Raw genomic sequence first — 19,196 nt, 5'->3', positions numbered from 1 at the left:
TGAGAGGCGAGCCCGCCCCTCGGCCTTCCTCTGACGCGCCCGCTCCCCGCTCGCCGCCCATTGGCTGCAGCGGGAGGGTGTGTGTTCCTGAGGCCGGCCGGCATCCCCATCGCGGCCAATCCCTATCCGCGGGCTTCCGGGCCCCCTCCCTCTCGCCTAAGGCGGGCAGTCTCATGTGATGCCCCGTCTGGGGCCCCCAGCCCCGACCGGCAGGCAGCATCCCTCCGGGCTGGGAGGCGGGGACGGGGACGGGACACGTGGTGGGGTGTGAGTGTGTGTGATGGAACGTGATGGTCCATCCCGAGGGGTGAGTAGTGAGTAAAGATGAGGCTGTGGGTGTGTAAGGCTGGAGATTATGGGCGTGGGGCGCGAGAAGTGGGGGGATTGTGCATACTGGAAGGGGAGGTGGAGATTCTGGCTGGAGGTAAAGGGGGAGGAGTGTGGGTGTCTGGAAAAGTACCTGAAGATGAGCCATCCTTAACACAACTGAAGGAAGAGTAGGAGCTTAGTAAACCGAGTCTTTCCTGTTATATTCAGGTGTTACATACACACACACACACACACACACACACACACACACACACACACACGCACGCGCGCGCGTCAGAAATTGGGAAATGGAGTTTCTTGTTTGGGAAACGGCCGGAAATTGAAGTCCATCTCTCAATCCACTATCTACATCACTTTTCCTCTCTTGATTCTAAATTATATATACACCTGTGCAACATGCAATAATTTAACTTTCTACCTTTCCAACCTTCTTGCCCACCTGATAGCCCCCATATACTCTGCTATCTGGAGATTATGGGCGTAGGGTGCGAGAAGTGGGGGGATTGTGCATTCTGGCTATCACCAGATATCTTTGGCACAGTTAATATTGTGAGTTAATTAATCTCTCAATGCTCTAAGCGACTTTACAGAATTGTAAATTGAAGTGAAGATGCTGGCCTGCACTCAACAATCATTTATTAAGTGCCAGCTATGTTCCAGATACCATGTAAAAAGCTTTCAAGGAGCTCATAATCTAATGGGGGAGACAGTGGGACAGTTTTCCTCACCTGGAAGTTCTCTATAGGAATGTGCTCACAGATCCTATTTCCTACCACCATCATCATCACATTAATGGCACTTAATACATATGAATTGAATTCAGAATAGAAATCCTTAACTCTCCTTTTTCTTCCTGGAGAAACTTCCTCCTCCCCCCACCCCATATTCCATACATACATAAGCAACTTATTTTACTTTGGACAGCTCTATTTTTAATAACAATAATAGCCCACATTTATGGAGTGCTTGCAGTACTCCTCTCTCCAAAATACTGTGAATTAGAGAGTAGAGATACTATCACTTTCATTTTATAAATAAGGAGACTGACATTCTGAGAGATTGAGTCTTGTGTTATATTGGGATGAAAGGAAATTCAGTGTTCATGTCAGTTTAATAGTAAGTATGAGACCTCTTCCAGGATATTCTGAAGCCAAAGACAAGGATCATGTACATACTCAATAAGTCTAAGCATCCCCAATTCTTTAGTTTTTTGAGGTTTAATGTACTAAAGATGATTTTTTTTTCCCAATTTCTTTTTCCAGGTCCCTTCTGTCTTAAAACCTTGAAAGATCTATGTAGAGAACAGTCCCATGAAATGTAATGAATGTGGATGAGTGAGCTTTGTTTGTAAAGATAAATTGGAAAAATGGGGCTTTAGATAGGAAAATCTGTAACAATATGTATGATTTTGGATACTAATGTTTAAGGGCTAATAGAATGATACTGCTGAGAAACTAGAAACAGTAACAGTTCAGGCTATGCAAAGAATATATAGACTTCAATGCTTGTTTTACAGATTTGCCTAGTTTCAGACAAAGATTTAATTTATCTGTTAAAATTATTAGCAAAGCTTCCTAACATGTTTCTATGCCCCAATTTTTCCTCCTTCCAATTCATCCTCAGGGGACTGCTCATCCAATTCAGAGGGTTTTTTTTTTTTTTTAGTTTCATGGCCTGCCACATGGAGTTCACACACCTTAATCTGGCACTCAATCATTTACAATTTGGTTTAATTTGGGGTTTCTAACTTTATTTTATACTATTTATTTCCTTATCTCCACAAAACTATATCAGTTGTCATCTCTTATACTCTCCCTATGCTTTCCTAACTTTAGGCCTTTGATCATACTCTTCCTTGTCTAATCTTAGGATCTCTTTTCTACTTTACTCTCTACTTTACCTACTTCCCTACTTTACTCATTGAATTTCAGTCTATCTTTATCGCAAATATTATCTCCTCCAAAAAGCCTTCTCTGATTCTCTACTTGATAACCATTTTCCTTCAGAGTCCACTTTATAATAGCATTTTGGCATTTCTATTATTATATACATGTATAATCGATATCTGTGACATCTTCTACTTGATGGTGATCTGTAAACTATTTCCTCACATGGTTAATATGATGCTCTGCATGCAATAGGCATTTAATAAATAACTTTCTGAATTTAATTAAATATGTCAAAGGATTGACATGAATATCTGTTAGGTTCTTACTGGGTGCTAAGTCGGTACTTAACAATTCTCTAGCTCAGGGTTCACACCTTTAGTTCACACCTTTAAAAGTTTATACCTTTAGACTTCTGAAAAGGAGTTTACACATTTAAAGGAGTTTACACCTTTAAAAGGAGCTAGTTCATTGGTTGTAGGAGTTCCCACAAGCCCCTGGGAGTACCCACAAGCCCCTGGGAGTACCCACACAAGCCCATTTTCTGGGGGGATAAAAAGAGGCAACATTAAATCTGGAGAGCAGTCTGGATTGGGTCAAAGACAAGACTTCCCCAGGAGAACTTCAGGAAAGCTAGAGGAGATTCAGAGCCAGGATTCAGGAAGAAAAGGATAAGAGATTCTACCTTCATGCTGACTGGAGGCTTTGGATTCAGAGGGAGCTAGAGACTGAAGTTGGCTGGAGAGATTCTGACAGGAAAAGATTCAAGACTTTGAAAAACACAGTACAGAGCTAAAGCCAAGGCTGCCTCTCCAGAAGCTCCCCAAGAGATCTCCTCCCAGAGAACGATCTCGAATCTAGAGACAACAGAGCATTACAAATATCTACTATTATAGTCCATGATCTTAGGAGAGGTTATGGCCCCCTCTCCCCTACTCCATCTATTTGCATGCTTTTTGACTGAAAGTTCTATATAGACTCTCAAAGTCACAGTAAATGATGAAAACTAGAGGGACCATTTCATCAGTAAAAAAGAGATAAAGTCTGGCTCTATCCATCCTGAGGAGTACACGTGACTTCTGGATCCCATGCAGGAGATATATATGGTTGGCTTGCCTATGTTTTCACCACAGGTCTCTTCCAAAGGGAGTGTTTGTTTGACAACAGATGACACATAGACCAAAATGGGAGGGAATAGCAGAGGGAGCCAGCAAAATCAGTTTAAATATTCTTATGGCTACTTGAGTATTTCATACCTCCCTTGTTCTGAAATGGCTACTTCTTAGGTTGTCTACCTTGCAGCCTGACTTAGGCTCACAATCTGAGTGTGTAATCCTCAACTCATTCTCTCATCCCCATATCCAATCTATTGCCAAGGTCGGTCACTTTTATCTTTATAATCTTCCATGTGTACCCCTTTTCTCCTCTGATATTTCCATTGCCCTAGACTATTGCAATGGCTTCTTAGTTAATTTTTCTGCCTCAAGTCTCTTCCTACTACAGTCCATTCTCCACTTTGCTGCCAAAAATGATCTTCCTAAAGTGGTCTGACCATGTTATCCACTTACTCAATAAATTCCAATGGCTTCTCATATCTCCGGGACCCAACAGAAAATTTTCTGTTTGGTGCTGAAAGCCATTTATAATCTATCTCCCTCACTTTCCAATCTCCTTATACACTTTATAGCCCTACCATGTACTCTCCTCCAGTGACTCTGGTTCCCTGCTCTATTCCAAACAAGAAACTCCATCTTCCTATTTTGATCAATTTCACTGGTTGTCCCCCTGTGTCCTGAAATGTTCTTCCTCCTTATCTCTGTCACTTGGCTTCTTTCAAAATCAGCTAAAATCTTTTCTTCTACAGGAAGCCTGGGAACATGACCTTCGTCTCACACATAATCTGAACTACCTTGAACAAAGGTAAACAATAAAAGAAGATCCAACTATCTCATGGGAACATTTGCATGTGATTCTCCTTATATTTTGAAAGATGTCTTGAAGTTCAGTTAATAAATGATCAAAGACTATGAACAGGCATTTTTCAGACAAAAAAAATCAAAACTATCTGTAGTCACATTAAAAAATGTTCTAGATCACTATTGATCAGAGAAATGCAAATTAAAATAATTCTGAGGATCACCTCACACCTATCAGAATGGTTAATTTGACACACACAAAAAAGGAAGATGTTAAATGTTGAAGGGGATATGGGAAAATTGAGACACTAATGAGCTGTTGGGTGGTAAAATGATTCACCTATTCCGGAGAATAATTTGGAACTATGCCCAAATGGATATTAAAACTGCATACCTTTTGATCCAACAAGACCAAGGCTAGGTTTGTATCCCAAAGACATACAAAAAAAGGAAAAGGGATTTATTTGTATAAAAAATATGTACTGCAGCTCTTCTTTTTAGTAGTTAAGAACTGTAAATCAAAGGGATGTTCATCAATTGAGAAATGGCTTAACAAGCTGTGATTTTAATGGAATATTATTATATTGTAAGACATAAGAATGATTTCAGAAAAACCTGGAAAGACTTACATGAACTGATGTTTAACAAAATGAACAGAACCAGGAGCATACTGTTCACAGTAACAGCAATATTGTCTGATAAAGAACTGTGAATGACTTAACTGTTCTAAGCATTTCAGTTATTCAAAATAAGCCCAAACGATTAATGATGAAGCATATTATCTGCTTTCAGAGAAAGAATAGATATTGAGCATAGTCTGAAGCATGCTATTTTTCACTTTCTTTCCTTCATTTTTTTCTTTCAAGTCTTCTTATATAAAATGAGTTATATAGAAATGTTTTACATAATTAAGCATGTGTAATCCCTATCTGGTTGCTTAACATCTCAGAGAGGGAGAGAGATAGAATTTGGAACTCAAAACTTTAAATAGAAATATTTTTTACATTAAAATTTTTAAAAAAGAAAGTAATTGAGAAAAGGGTCAGTATTGCAGATTGAACTTTAACAAAAGATGTCAGAATTTGGTAACTAGATTTTTTTAATTTTTTTTTTTTTCTTTTTCAAAAAGCTGGGACAATTAACTGTCTGTCTTGGGCAGTTTACATTTATGATTTCTTGAAATACAGCTTTGGGGAAAAAAAGGCTTTGAAAAAGCTCATTGTGATTCAAAGAGAGTTGCTTTACTATGCCTTTAAATCCGGATCACTCTGGCTTTCCTTGAATGTTCAGTAATAGGTCCCAACTCAATCCCAGACCTGGGTTTTGATGGCTCAGAGTGAATCTAAATAGCAATTGTTTTCTGTTTTGGCTCGAAACCCTGAGGGTCTTTCCCTTTCTGATTGTCTGTTTTGTGATGGCAAACTAGGCCATCTTTTTGTGTCAATTCTTACCTATTTCTTATTCATTAAGTGTTACTTCAGGCAGACTGGGGCCTTGGAAAGACCTTAGGTTAAAAAGGCCGAGGTTAGACACTGCATCCTAGGCCATCACTGATCATTTTAACTTTAATCTTGTCACTGGACTCTAATAACTATGGAAAAAAGAATGAGGCTGTTGACTTTGCACAGCTCTGCCTCACTTAAATCCAATTTACTAGAAAGTCAGGACAACAAAGGTTGAACAACAGTAACTCGAATGTGACCCATGGCCCTCTAGTATGATGCTTTCCTTGTTCTATTTCTATATAATATTCTACCTGGCCTAAGGATGGTACAGGGATTCATTTCACTCAGTCTTGTTGCTGCCTGGGAAGCCTCCTTGTAATGCCAGAGAAACTGAGGCAAGATAGAGATTAGAGAGTTTTTAATGTTTTATTTGAAAGGGAAAGATTTACTGGAACCAAATGGATCCATGGTTTGGTCCCAGGGTTGAATGAGACTATTGTCTCTAAGAATCCAGCAAATAATCTGAGTTCTCAATGATTTATACACATGTGGCTCAGATATAAGGGGTAGACCAAGGCAGGGACAGAGTCAGAGTGCTAAGAGTGGGAAAGGGACTCTGACTGGGTAGGGGGAGGTACAGGAAATGGGGAGAGGCATCTGGTAAAACAGTATCTGATATTCTAAGAGATTGGGATGGGGAGAGGCATTCTCATATTCTAAAATATAAGATTTTATCTTTGTCAAATAGTCTGATGATTAAAAGGGAAGGGTGGTTTTGTAGGATTGAGCAGAACAATTAGAAACTGAGGCAGAACAATTCAGGGAAAGTGAGTCAGGATAATAAAAGAGAACTGTGGCAAAACATCCTGTAAGTAAACTTCCCTAATTATCCCCAATGAAATATATTAATAAGCATGCTTACATAGGTTCATCTTTCTTCAGTACCTATGTATTCTCCTAGACAGTCAGTCTGCACTACAATTGGCATAATCAGGACAGAACTGATTTTGTGCCTTTGCAAGAGGCATTGAACCCAAGTTTTCCTGATTGCTCTGTACTTATCACAGGTGAGAATGGAGTATATTCCCCCATTCCATCTGGCACATTCCCTCTATGCCATCTTTGAACTGTACAAGGATTTTTTTGAATGGCCGTAATTATAAAGAAGCCTTTTCTTATATTGAGTTGAAATCTCTTTCATAAACTTTATCCAATGCCCTTAGTTCTAAAAGGCAGACCCAGGGGAAAGGCCATAGTGGGTAGCTTTGGGCAATCAGAAGGCCACAGCATGGTAAGAGAGAAAAGACATCTTTGTTACAGGTTTGAAACACACTCTGCCATTATGCTTTCTAAAGCCTTTCTAAATCTATGGTACAAGAATGGTTGGACCATTCTTACTGACCCACAGGAAATTCAGTGGTTTTAAGAATCCCATTCCCCTTCATTGGGTGCTGTGTGTACAAAGCTACTCAACCATAAAATGAAGGAGTTGTATTGGATGACCTCTAACATATCTTCTGGCCCTAAATTCTGGACCCAGTGAAGCCATGATTAAATAATCTCCAAGGACAGAGAGCTTATGGAACAAGGCCCCCTGCAGCTTTAAAACCTGTATGCCCAACAGAACAATGAGCACTTGGGGGTAATGGTTGAGGGTAGTTTGGAGGACATCAAAGCAGATTTCCCACTCCCCTCCCCATCATTTTGCCTAGAGCTAGCTGTAAAAAATACCCATTTCGAGTGGATGGCTACAAGAATCTTCTTAAAGATAGAGCCCTATAGAGGCAGCTAGGTGACACAGTGGATAGAGAACTAGACCTGATTTCAAAGACAGCTGCAGACACTAGCTGTATGACCCCTAAGCAAGTCACTTAACCACTATCTGCCTCAGTTTTCCCACTTGTAAAATGGGAGCAGTAATACCTAATTCCCAAGGTTGCTTGTTTGATCCTCAGATCAAATGAGATAATATGTGTAAAATGCTCTGCAAACCTTAAAGAAGTATATAAATGAGCCTCAATTTCCCCTTTTGTAAAATGAGTGGATTTGACTAAATGACCTAAAGGCCCTTTTCAGCTATAAATCTTACAAGCTCCCATTGCACACAGGGAAAAACAGCTTGTATTTTGAACTATAAAAGTGATTTACAGTTTAAAAATATTTTTTCCAGTGCATAGGACACACAGAATTCATCAGACTCTCTGACTCAGGAACATTCAGAGTGGTAACTAAGCTCTCTTCAGACCTTGACAAGAGCTTGTAAACATATTTGCAAACAGTGAGCTATTCAAAAGTCAACTAGGAGGTGACCAGGTGGTTCAGTCTTTCCAGGTATCCAATGCTACAAAGGACACTTTGTAAGAAAAACTCTTATTGTTGCTTGCCCCCATTAGAGGTAGAAATCCAAGACTCAGAAAGGTCCAAGAAATTCTCTTTTGACATCTTCAATGGATCAGTCCTATGTTCAAGGCATTGTGCTAGATGCTGTTGAAATAAATGTTCTCTAAAGTCCCACCTAGCTGAAAATCATAGAATCTATTAGTATCTCCTTCTTCTTACAGTTAAAGAAACTGAGATCCAGAAAGCTTCTAGTGATATTTCTCTCAGATGAACTCTACCCCCTTCCATAAAAAAAAAATTACCTTGTGTATACTTTCCTATATGCACATTCCTTCTCCCCAATAGAATATCAGCTTCTAGAGTTAAGGGAATCTTCATTTTTGTATCCACAGTGAATACTTGGCACTTAGTAGGTCTTTATTGAATGTTTATTTATTAATTGATATAATCCTTTCACTCCAAATTCCGTGCTATTTCCATTACACTATACTGCTTTTATGGAGAGGAGGTGTGAGATTAGGAGAAAGAAGCCTACTATGTGCTAGTCAATGTGCTAAGCACTTTACAAAATAGATTCTCATCTGGTTATATAGGATACCAGTATAATCATCAGCCCTCCCCCGCCCCCATGACCTAATCAGTGAAGAACCATTATATCTACTATAGACACCAAAAAATGGTCTCCAAATTGTGACTGGTCACAAAGTAAATGTGGATGGCAGAATACCACTAGTGGAAAACATTCACAGATTACATGTGCCCCTCACCAGGGTCATAAATCATAGTAGTTACCATTTATACCGAACTCTGTGACATCTGAGAATTAGAGCACCTCAGGTGGTCTACTCTAGACCACACCTGAACAGGAAGCCCTTATCTGGGCTCCTCAACAATACCTTTAAAACAGCCCTTCTCAAAAACCTCTGCTATTAGGTCACCAACCATCTGGGAAACCTAACAGGAACAGTTCTAACTAGATGCTAAGTGGCTTCTTAATCAAGTTCATTGGATTCAATCAACACCATTCAAGAAACAGAACCTCCTATATCCCAGGAACAATGTTCAACTCAGTATACAAAAACTAAACAATCCCCACCTCATGGAATTCTTTGTTTTGTTTTCCTTTTTGCAAGGAAAGAACATATACATAGAAAATGAAATGCAAAACAAGTACCGAATATCTCTCCCTCCAGGGTGTAAGCATTTACACAATTCCACACAAGTTGAAATTTGCCTTTCTGAAATATCCTCCTCCTTGCTACTACTTCTGCCCTTTGGAGCAGGCAGAACAAGTCTAATCCTTCTCTGGTGTGACATTCCTTAGAATACTTTAAAGACAGTTATCATGGGCCTCTTAAATCTCCTCTGGTCCAGATTAAACATCCTTAATTCACTTAACCCATACTTATATGCCACCTTGGCTATCCTCCTCTAGAAATATTCTAATATGTCAGTGTGCAGAAGGAAGGAGTCTGACAAATGTTTAATAACTGATTGGGGAAGTAGGGGATAGGAAGGGAACTGTACAAATGAAATATGTTAAAGCATAATCTGCCATATTAACATTTTCTTCACCATTTTCTTCAGTTTTGTCAAGTAACAGAATAAATGAAACCCTAAATTGCATATGCTGATTTCCAAAGTATAAAATCTCACAGTAAAAATTTAACAGTTGGCTCTTAAAAGCCAAACTCCAGGACATCCCTATCAATAATCTTCCTAAAATGTAACACCCAGAACACAATATGATGTCCCAAATTTGACCTATGAAAAGTACAGCAAAGTTGATCACATCTCTCATTCTAGACAGTATGCCTCCATGTAATATAAGATGACATTAATTCTTTTGTCCATCCATTGAATTTTTGACATATTGAGCTTGCAATTTAAAAATCCCAGATCTTTTTCTCTTTTTTTTGAGCTTTTAAATTTCAAAACACATGCATAAATAATTTTCAACATTCACTCTTGCAAAACCTTGTATTTCAAATTTTTTTCTCCCTCCCTTCCCTTCACCCCCTCTCTCAGACGGCAGCAATCCAATATATGTTAAACATGTGCAATTCTTCCACACATTTCCACAATTATCATGCTGCACAAGAAAAAAACAGATCGAAAAGGTATTAAAAAAATAAGAAAACAGAAGGCAAGCAAACAACAAAAAGTGAAAATGCTATGTTGTGATCCACACTAAATCCCCACACTCCTCTCTTGGTGCAGATGGTTCTCCATCACAAATTGTTCTCCACAATGGTTAGATCTGTTCACAAATCCACCAACAATGTATAAAGTGTTTCAGTTTTCCCACATCATTTTAGCCAATCTGAGAGATATGAGATAGTACACTGAGCTGTTTTAGTTTGCATTTCTCTGATCAATAGTGATTTAGAGCATTTTTTTCATATGATTAGAAATGACTTTAATTTCTTTGTCCATATCCTTTGACCATTTATCAACTAGGAAATGGCTTGTGTTCTTATAAATTTAAGAAATGAGGCCTTTATCAGAACCCTTGGATGTAAAAAAAATTTTTCCAGTTTACTGCTTCCCTTCTAATCTTGTCTGTATTACTCCTGGTCTTTTTCACACAAACAATTATCTAGTCAAGTCAGTCTCATCCTTTATTGGTGTAAGGTTGATTTTTGGACCTTCCCATTTACTGGATTCATTATATTTTGAGTTGGAAGACCTGGCTTAAAATCTTAACTCTGCTGTGACCTCATTACCTCCATGACCTTGGAGAAATACCTTAGCCTCTCTGAGCCTCCTGTCCTAGATTCTAAAATTAAGAGATTGGATTAAATGACCTCAGATGTTCCTTGCAGTTTGAAATCTGTGATCCTGTGATTTTATATTGTTCTGAAATAGAATTTACGTGAAGTGGAAAGGCCACCAGCTTTGGAATCAGGAGGACTTAGAAGTCAAGAGCTAGGATCCATTGTCTAACACATATTGACTATGTAGACTACAGGCAAGTGACTTAACTTCTCAGTACCCCCAGGAAACTCTAAGAAGATAAATTATGGTGGTGGGGGGATAAGAAAATTCTGATGATTGTAGGATCTGCATTCATGAAGAAGTTTCTATAACAAGAGTTTTCAGCATGGTACTATGATCACAGTTCCAGGTGAAACAAAACAAAACAAAAACAAAAAACTCATTGTTTAATTATTTCACATCTTTTAGGACCACAGATTAGCCACCACTCTTACCTTTTCACTATCTGTAAATTTGATTTACAAAGCACTTCTATTGCCACAATCCCATAAAATGAGTAGTGTGAAGTATTTTATTTTTATATTATCTTTATTTTATTATATTATATATTATTTTATTTTATAAATGAGGAAATTGATCTCAGAGAATTGAAGTGACTTGCTCAAAGTCATTAAACCAATAAGCACCAAAAAGGGAATTTGAATTCAGATATTCTAACTTAATGAAATAGAGTATTTTCTGTGGTCCAAGAGGCTAATTATGGACTTGGAACTTGAATCCCCATGATCTATGCAACTGGAAAGAAAAGTAACTAAATGCCTTGAAAATTTATTTTCCTTATCTGTCCAGTGGGATGATATTTGTATTTCCTTTCTCATAACTCTATGTCTGTAAGTAATACACTTAGTAAATACATACATACATGTATATGTATGTATACATGAATGTATGGCAATAGAGTGGAACACTGGGTTGAATCAGAGGACCTGAGATCCAGTACTGACTTTGACTGCTTATTACTTGTGTAATCTCCCAGGTGAGACAAAATAAGTGAATTAGGATTAGATGATATCTCGTCCCATCCCTAGCCAGAGACAGCTAACTGACAGTGGATCAAATGAGATACTAATTTTAAAATTCTTAGACTAATACCTGGATCATAGTAGGTGCTTAATAAAAATTTGTTCCTTTTCCTTCCTCCCTTTTCTCCCCGAATTAACAATTTATAGAATTATAAAAGGGAACAGGGACATCCAGTTCTTTGAGTACTCTCTGAGAAAGACTTCAATGGCAGCAGGAAGTGAAGCTCTAATTACCCTTTAATAAGGCACAAAAGGGTCAGGGTAAACAGGCATAGAAAGTTCAAAAGACAAGTGAAAGAGAGGTGGGCAAGAGCAGAGGCAGATGTATGGAGAAAGGCACAAGTTGATACAGGAAGACAGTGGAAGGAGAACAGTGAGGATCCCCTCAAAGTGAACTTCATGAAGATTATGGAACCGTGACTTAGAATTGGGAGCACTGGACAGCATGGACCCATAACTTGAGGCCTCATTTTTATAATTTTTTTTGCTGAGGAACAGACTAATTTTTCTCTGTGCCATTTTGAGCTTAGTTTACTAACATATACAAAACATATACAAATCATCTCATGGTCATTGCTTCATTTTTAAGTTAAACATATCTGTCATCTCAGTTTTTAGTAAACTTATTGTTCTGCATATTTAATTGTGGATATCTGGAATTTATCTTAGATTTACATATCAGAGGATCAAGAGGTCCTGAGAGCAGAGTCTAGATGGCTTCCCCTAATTTAGCACATGTTACCAAGATGTTATTTTTGGTTAATATATGACAATTTGCAAATTATGGTCCTCTGATTTTTGCGATGGTTCACCAATGACTTCCAGGTTCCCCTTTGCAACCTTACTTTTTGCTAATGTTATATTTACATTGGTTACCTATAAACCTACTTACTATACTGTCCAAAAGTAGGGGAGTGGTCAGGGGACTAGAACAAGATACAGTTTTAGTACATTTCCCTTTTAGAATGTCAGCTCCTAGGGGGCAGGAAATCTTTTTTTGTTTTGTTTTGTTTTGTTGTTGTTGTTGTTGATTTTGCACAACTCTTCCTCACTTAAATCCAATTCATAAGAAAGTCAAGACATCACCCATGATTCATTCATTGGTCCTCTTCAAAAAGAAAGAATAAACAACAATCTATATCTTCAACTCTTAGCTTGATGCCTTGTACATTGTAAGCACTTATTAAATGTTTTGTTCTTGTTTTTAAAATTTATTTATTCTAAATCCAATATTCTTTCCACTTTATGACACTTACAATAGGCAGGATTTCTGGGGTATAAATCCAAATTTATTTCAATAAAGTGATTATCCCCAAATCTTAGAGATGGTGTTGCATCTTGAAGATCAATTTACCCAATTTTGTTATTTTACAAACTTAGAGACTAAGGTCTAGGTCACCCACCAAAAAAGCAGCTTTGGGAAGAGAATATGTTTCCTGCCTTCCAGTTTGGAGTCGTTTCTCTCACATAGTACTGATTCAGGATTCAAGTTTAGAGTTTCCAGCATAGGGAAAAATTAACTTGGGCATAAAGAGACCTGTAAGTGAAAATGCATAATGGATGGATTTCAGGGGAGATGAGCACAAATGCTCTTTTGTTGCCTTTTCTTGGTATGCAAAACTTCATCCAACAGCACAAGAGAATGCAAAACAGTAGACACATCCTTCAGGTTGGATTATATCCAAGGGTCAAGATTTTCAGTATCTTTTTTGCTCACAATTTCCCTTAATAGAGGGTTATTTTGGAAAGAAAAAACTGATAATTCCAGGATATCAAAATTTTACACATTTATAATGGAGAAAAGGTCAGAATTCCTAAGGAACAAATGTTTCAAAATGTTTCCCATTTTTCCCCATATATACACACCAAACTTCTTAAACTGTGGGCTGTGACTACAAATGGGGTTGTGGTAACTTAATGTAGGGATCATGAAATTATAATTTATTATCAGTAAATGTTTAATTCACATACTATTTTACATACTTATGTACCTGTGGTTGGATGAAAAGGGGTCATGAGTGCAAAAAGTTTAAGAAGCCCTGCTATATACCTCTTGATGGGAAGAAAGGGAATAATTGGTTAACATATCCTCCCCCAGGGAGATCAAAGACAAAGAAAGGTCTAGTTTTCACTTACATATACAAAGCCTCCCTAAATGTGACAAGACATTTATATAAGGAAAACCCAGAAGGCCTGTTTGTCCAGTTCTGACCAAAGAGTTTCTAAAGAGAAACGATATTAATAAACCTAGAAAGGTAGGATAAAGGCAGATTGTGAGGGACTTTAAATGAATCAGTAGAGTTCATATTTGAAACGAGGTAACAGAAAACCACGGGAATGATGTTTTATGTTTTAGGAAAATTATTTTAATATCTGGTAGAATATATAACAAAGTGATAGATTTGAACAGGGGGTGGAGATGCCAGGCAGTGATAGCCAAGTGAAGTAAAACTAGAGACAGCTTAGATATTGTGGGCCACATAAGTCACTTGGCAATCAAGATGGCAAGGGTCCTGGAGGAAGAGTTCTAATGCTTAAGTTAAAGGGTTAAGTCCTTCAGGGCAATATCTCTGGTCTAGGCAAAGAAATAACCAAGGCGATGATTGAGGTTTAAGTATAGATTCAAAACTCTGAGACCTCTGTTCCTTCCATACTGCTTCCTCATCACTTCAGATCTCAGAGATGTAAGTGTTGGTAGACCACAACAGCTATATAGTTACTTCATATGCAACAAGAATCCATTAGCAAATCCCTCTCCAGTTGATGAGATTTTGAATGGTGTGTTAGACAGAGGGAAACTAAAAAATTAATCCCTGAGGCAAACTGGAAGAAGGCACTGATAGAGATCCATTTAGCTCCATGGTCCTATCCTCAGTTAAGGTCCCAAACAGTCTCATCTTGCCATGTCCTGTCAGAAATCCCAATCATGTCCCTGAGGTTAAATTTTCCCTATAAAATCTACTTATGAGCCATCTAATAAAGGGCTGAAACTCTGAGTTGATGCACTGAGGTTGGACAACTGAGCACGTGAGACTAATTACCTATTGGACAATACTCTATTAGCATATGCTTGGAAAATGGCCCTTCTCACTATTCTGTGCTGGCTCGATCTTTTGATGTATACAGATAATCTTAGGAGGGATTAGGGGGTAAAATAAGACAAGCCAGAGTCACTTTGGAGGAGGACAATGAGAAGGGACATGAGTGGAGAGTTTGTGGCAGTTTTATCCATTCCCTTAACTACTTCCCCTAAAGACCAAGGACTTTTGCTTATTCTGACTCCGGCTGATTCTGAGGCCTCCAGGGAATTAACCTGGACTTCACACTATCCCTTGGCTGCTGCACTCCTTTGGGTTAGTCCTCCATGGCACTCTTGCCTCAGAATGTCTTTTTCCCTTCCCCTTCCCCCATACCACATGGTATCTCCCTTAATTCCATTATGCTTCCCCATCTACTTCTCATAATAAATTAACTCTTTTAGGGTGCTAAGTCCCTAACAGGATTCTTCACATGACTGAACCCCAACTTTTGCCTAATGTCTACATCACCCACATCATTTTGGTGCCAAACTCACATTATAGTGGTTACTCAGTCTCTGTTTAAAGACCTCCAAGAAAAGGAAACCCACCATCTCTCAAGGTGTCCCATTCCATTTAGGGACATTTTTGATTTTTATATTTGTTTTATGACAACCCTTCAACTATTTAACCCAGTTTTTGTATCATCCTGACTTTTAACTTTTTTTTAAAACTAAATATATCTTACATTACACCAATTAATGCATGTGACCAAGTTTTATAAGTATTAGCAGTTTAAAAAATGAAGGTTCAGACAATTATACACATGATACTAGCATGATACTGTTTTTTTTTTTTATCTTAATCATGTTTTTATAGATTTTATTTCTTTTTATCATTTGAGTGCCTTAAGAAGTCATAGTTTCATTGATGCGGACATTCTTTCTATCAACATTGGTTATAGCCCATGCCTATCATGAGTTACTGGGGAAAAACACCAAATCATTCCTTTGTTCTCTCCACACTTAGACTGGTCCAATCCCAGCAGATTGTGGCCATTATCATTCAAACCTCAAAGCCTTTGCTGCCAGAAGGGAGATGTTTCTGCTTCCCTGTCTGAGCCTTGAAAGGCTCAGCAACTTATCATGGTAAAGCATTGGGAGAGACCTTTTAGAGAAGTTCTTTTCATTCATTCTCAAAAAGTAATGTTTTATGGGAAGTAAAGTGGGGAAGCAGATAGTCCACCTTGGAGTCAGGAATACCTGACTTCAAGTCCTGCCTACAACCCATCCCCCCTTTTTTGCAGAAATTGGAGGTCCATGGGCATGGAATATTTGCATACAATATCACAATATCAGATCTTCTTTCTTTTAATTTTTGGGGTTTTTTTGGTCATAAGAGTTGGCTTTTTGGGAGGAGAAAAGAGAGGATACAGGGAGAAATCTAGGTGATATAAAAACAAAAGACAAATAAAAATCTATTTTAAAAAATTCATTCTATGGTCTAAGGGTTCCATCTAACTCTATCTGTGTTTCTGTTTCTCTTCAGCCAATCAAGGTTCAGCAAGCACACATGGAATTTTAATTACAGTTTATCTTCACTATTTACAATCCAGTTCCCCATAGCCAAGTTGAGAGCCTCCTCACCTTTGTTGTATGGTCATCAAGATCATCTTTCCAGTTAATGAATTGCTTCTCAGCCATAAGGATTTCTCTGGGGCTGACCAAGACAATGCTGATTTTGTTGTTGTCCTCCAAGACCAAAAACAGACTGGAAATTCCGTCCAATGGATCAAAGCAGCTTCCCCTCTGCGGGCTACCTTCAAGAAGCTGAATGAATGCCTGACCACAAAGCAGAGATCACTGGCTGCTTATTTGGAAAGATAAAAATGGGATTTGGCTTCTTGGGGTTTAATCTGCCTGTATGGATGAGCTCAGAGATTTGTGTTTTTTCTTTGCAGGAAGCCAAGAGACAAAGTATCAAATCCAAGGCCAAGCAAATTTTCTGAAAATGTTTAAGACAGATACTATTTATCTCCAATAGGAAACTGAAAGAAACATCCAGAATCAATCTGGCTGGATACCAAATTGTCAAGTAAGCCAAAATTTGTCTTGGAGAATACTCTTGGAGAGACTCCTAGCAGTCCTATCTTCCAATTGTAGTTCCTTTATCTGTGTAACCAAAGATAATTCTACCTCCTCAGTTTCTTCATTTATAAATTGCACATATTGGACAGATGATTTCTAATGTCAGCTTTAGGTCTAACTTTTATGATCAATGGTCCTTGATTCAGTTTCTCCTGCTGAAACCTATGGCTCTCTTCTATTGTCAGGCTTTTTTCTACCATCTAGGGAAGAATAGAGTTTTGCTTAGAAAATAGGTTGTGGAAAAAGACCCTTGGACTCTAGTGGAAAAAAAGCACAGTACAAGTCAATAGCATTGCTCCATAGACACCAAAAAACTAATGCAATTTTAGGCAATGTGAATAAATACTTAATGGCTAAGATGAATGAGGTGGTGGTTCCAGTGAATAGGATGAGATCATCTGCACAGCATGTTGCTCAATGGCAAGGGAGAGGACATTCCAAAGAGAGCAAGAAAGATGGTTAGGAGATAGGAAACCGTGGCTTTTGAAAAAGGAACCCAAAACACTTTACCTGGAGACTTTTTTTTTCTTTTCTTTCTTTTTTTCTTTTTTTTTTTTCAGAACATGTTTTAAAATGTCTGAATATCAAACAGCTAAAAGCAAGATTAGACTTGTTCCTGTAACTCCAGGCAACAGAACAGACAGTGAAAAGACCAAGGAAGTATGTTTAAACTAAAAATAAAGAAACACAAGCAGAGCTATCCAAAAATGGAAAAAGCTGTCTTGGGAAACAGTAAGATTTCTGTCAACAAGGGGTTAAGTCAAAGTATAAATGACAACTTTTCAAGTATATATGTAGAAGAAATTTATGATTTGAGTAAGACTTTGGACTAGATGACTTTTGAGATTCCTTCCAAATATCAGTATTCCTGAATTCTATGATAAACTCATTTATGTGAATTAATTAGTGACTTGATTAGAGATGACAGTTTATTTCCCCTAAGTATTTACCTACTAATTAGTTGCAACATTTATTTCATACTCAATATTTGCAGAACACTTGGTATATGATTGTGGTAGGATACAATTATCTCATAAGAAATGACAAGCAATGCATTTTTGTTTTCCTTCTCAGGTTTTTTTCTTTCTTTCTAGATCCGATTTTTCTTGTGCAGCAAAATAACTGCATGAATATGTATACATATATTGGATTTAATATATACTTTTACATATTTAACATGTATTGGACTACTTGCCATGGGGGGGGGGTGAGGAGAAGGAGAGGAAAAGTTGGAACAGAAGTTTTTGCAATGGTCAATGTTGAAAAATTACCCATGTGTATGTTTTGTAAATAAAATCTTTGAGTGTCTTTACCACCAAAAAGCAAATAAATAAATGACTAGCAATATGCTTTCAGAAAAGCCTGGAAAGACTTATATGAACTGATACAAAGTGAAGTGAACAGAACCAGAATGTTGTATACAATAACAACAACACTATTTGATGAAGAACTTTGAACAAGTTATTCTTAACAATACAATGATCCAAGATAATTCCAAAGGTTTTATGATGAAAATTGCTATCTAACTCCAGAAAAAGAACTGGTGGACTCTGAATACAACTGAAATGTACTATTTTTTTTTTTAATTTTTTGTGTCCTTTTTTTTTTTGTCTGTGTTTTCTTTCACAACATGATTGATATAGAAATATGCTTTACATAACTGCATATGTGTAATCTACATCTAATTACTTGCCATCTCAGGGAGAAGAGACAAGAGAGAGAGGGAAAGAGAATTTGTAATTCAAAATTTTTTAAACAAATGTTAAAATTTTTTTATTGTAATTGAAAAAATATTATTTAAATTTTTTCTAAATATATAAGCAGAGCACTAGTTTTAGATGTTGTGGAATTGACAAACTTCAGACAACATATGGATCCTCTCCTCAAGGAATTCCTGGTTTAGTGGGGGATAAGGCACTACACAGATAACAATAATATACAATATTTGCAACAAGAGCATGAAGGGACAACATTAACCAAAAAACCTGTGCTATGAATGTAGTTGGAAAGATCATAAATATTTGGAGACCTAATTGATAAATACAATGCAAAGCAAAGAAATACAATGAAACTATGAAGTGAACTTTGTGGTTGCTTTCACACAGGAGTGGGAAGGAAACAAATATTGTAAATAGAATCTGTGCCTATTGGGGGAGACAAGAATATTGTGCAACAGAAGGGGAGGCCAGCCTGACTTGGTAAAAAGTGAAAATTATGAAATATTGAAAATAACATTTTCTTACTTTTCAGTCCAGTACATATTGTAAAGATAAAAATGGATACTAAAACAACAGGAAAGTCAATCCAATGTAACA

The 19,196-nt window shown here is 37.5% G+C and overlaps 1 long non-coding RNA gene across 1 annotated transcript; it reads left to right on the top strand.

Annotated features, from left to right (window-relative positions):
• The first annotated feature begins 77 nt into the window (after window positions 1–77).
• LOC141554854 (uncharacterized) lies at window positions 78–18,953 on the top strand. Its single transcript, XR_012485984.1, has 2 exons — window positions 78–307; window positions 16,283–18,953. It is a non-coding gene; the product is annotated as an uncharacterized LOC141554854 (long non-coding RNA).
• The last annotated feature ends 243 nt before the right edge of the window (window positions 18,954–19,196 follow it).

Source organism: Sminthopsis crassicaudata, chromosome 2 (assembly GCF_048593235.1).
Source record: "Sminthopsis crassicaudata isolate SCR6 chromosome 2, ASM4859323v1, whole genome shotgun sequence".
NCBI classification, from domain to species: Eukaryota; Metazoa; Chordata; class Mammalia; order Dasyuromorphia; family Dasyuridae; genus Sminthopsis; species Sminthopsis crassicaudata.
Note: the sequence above shows the minus strand (reverse complement) of the source record. Positions and strands in the feature narration are given on the sequence as shown.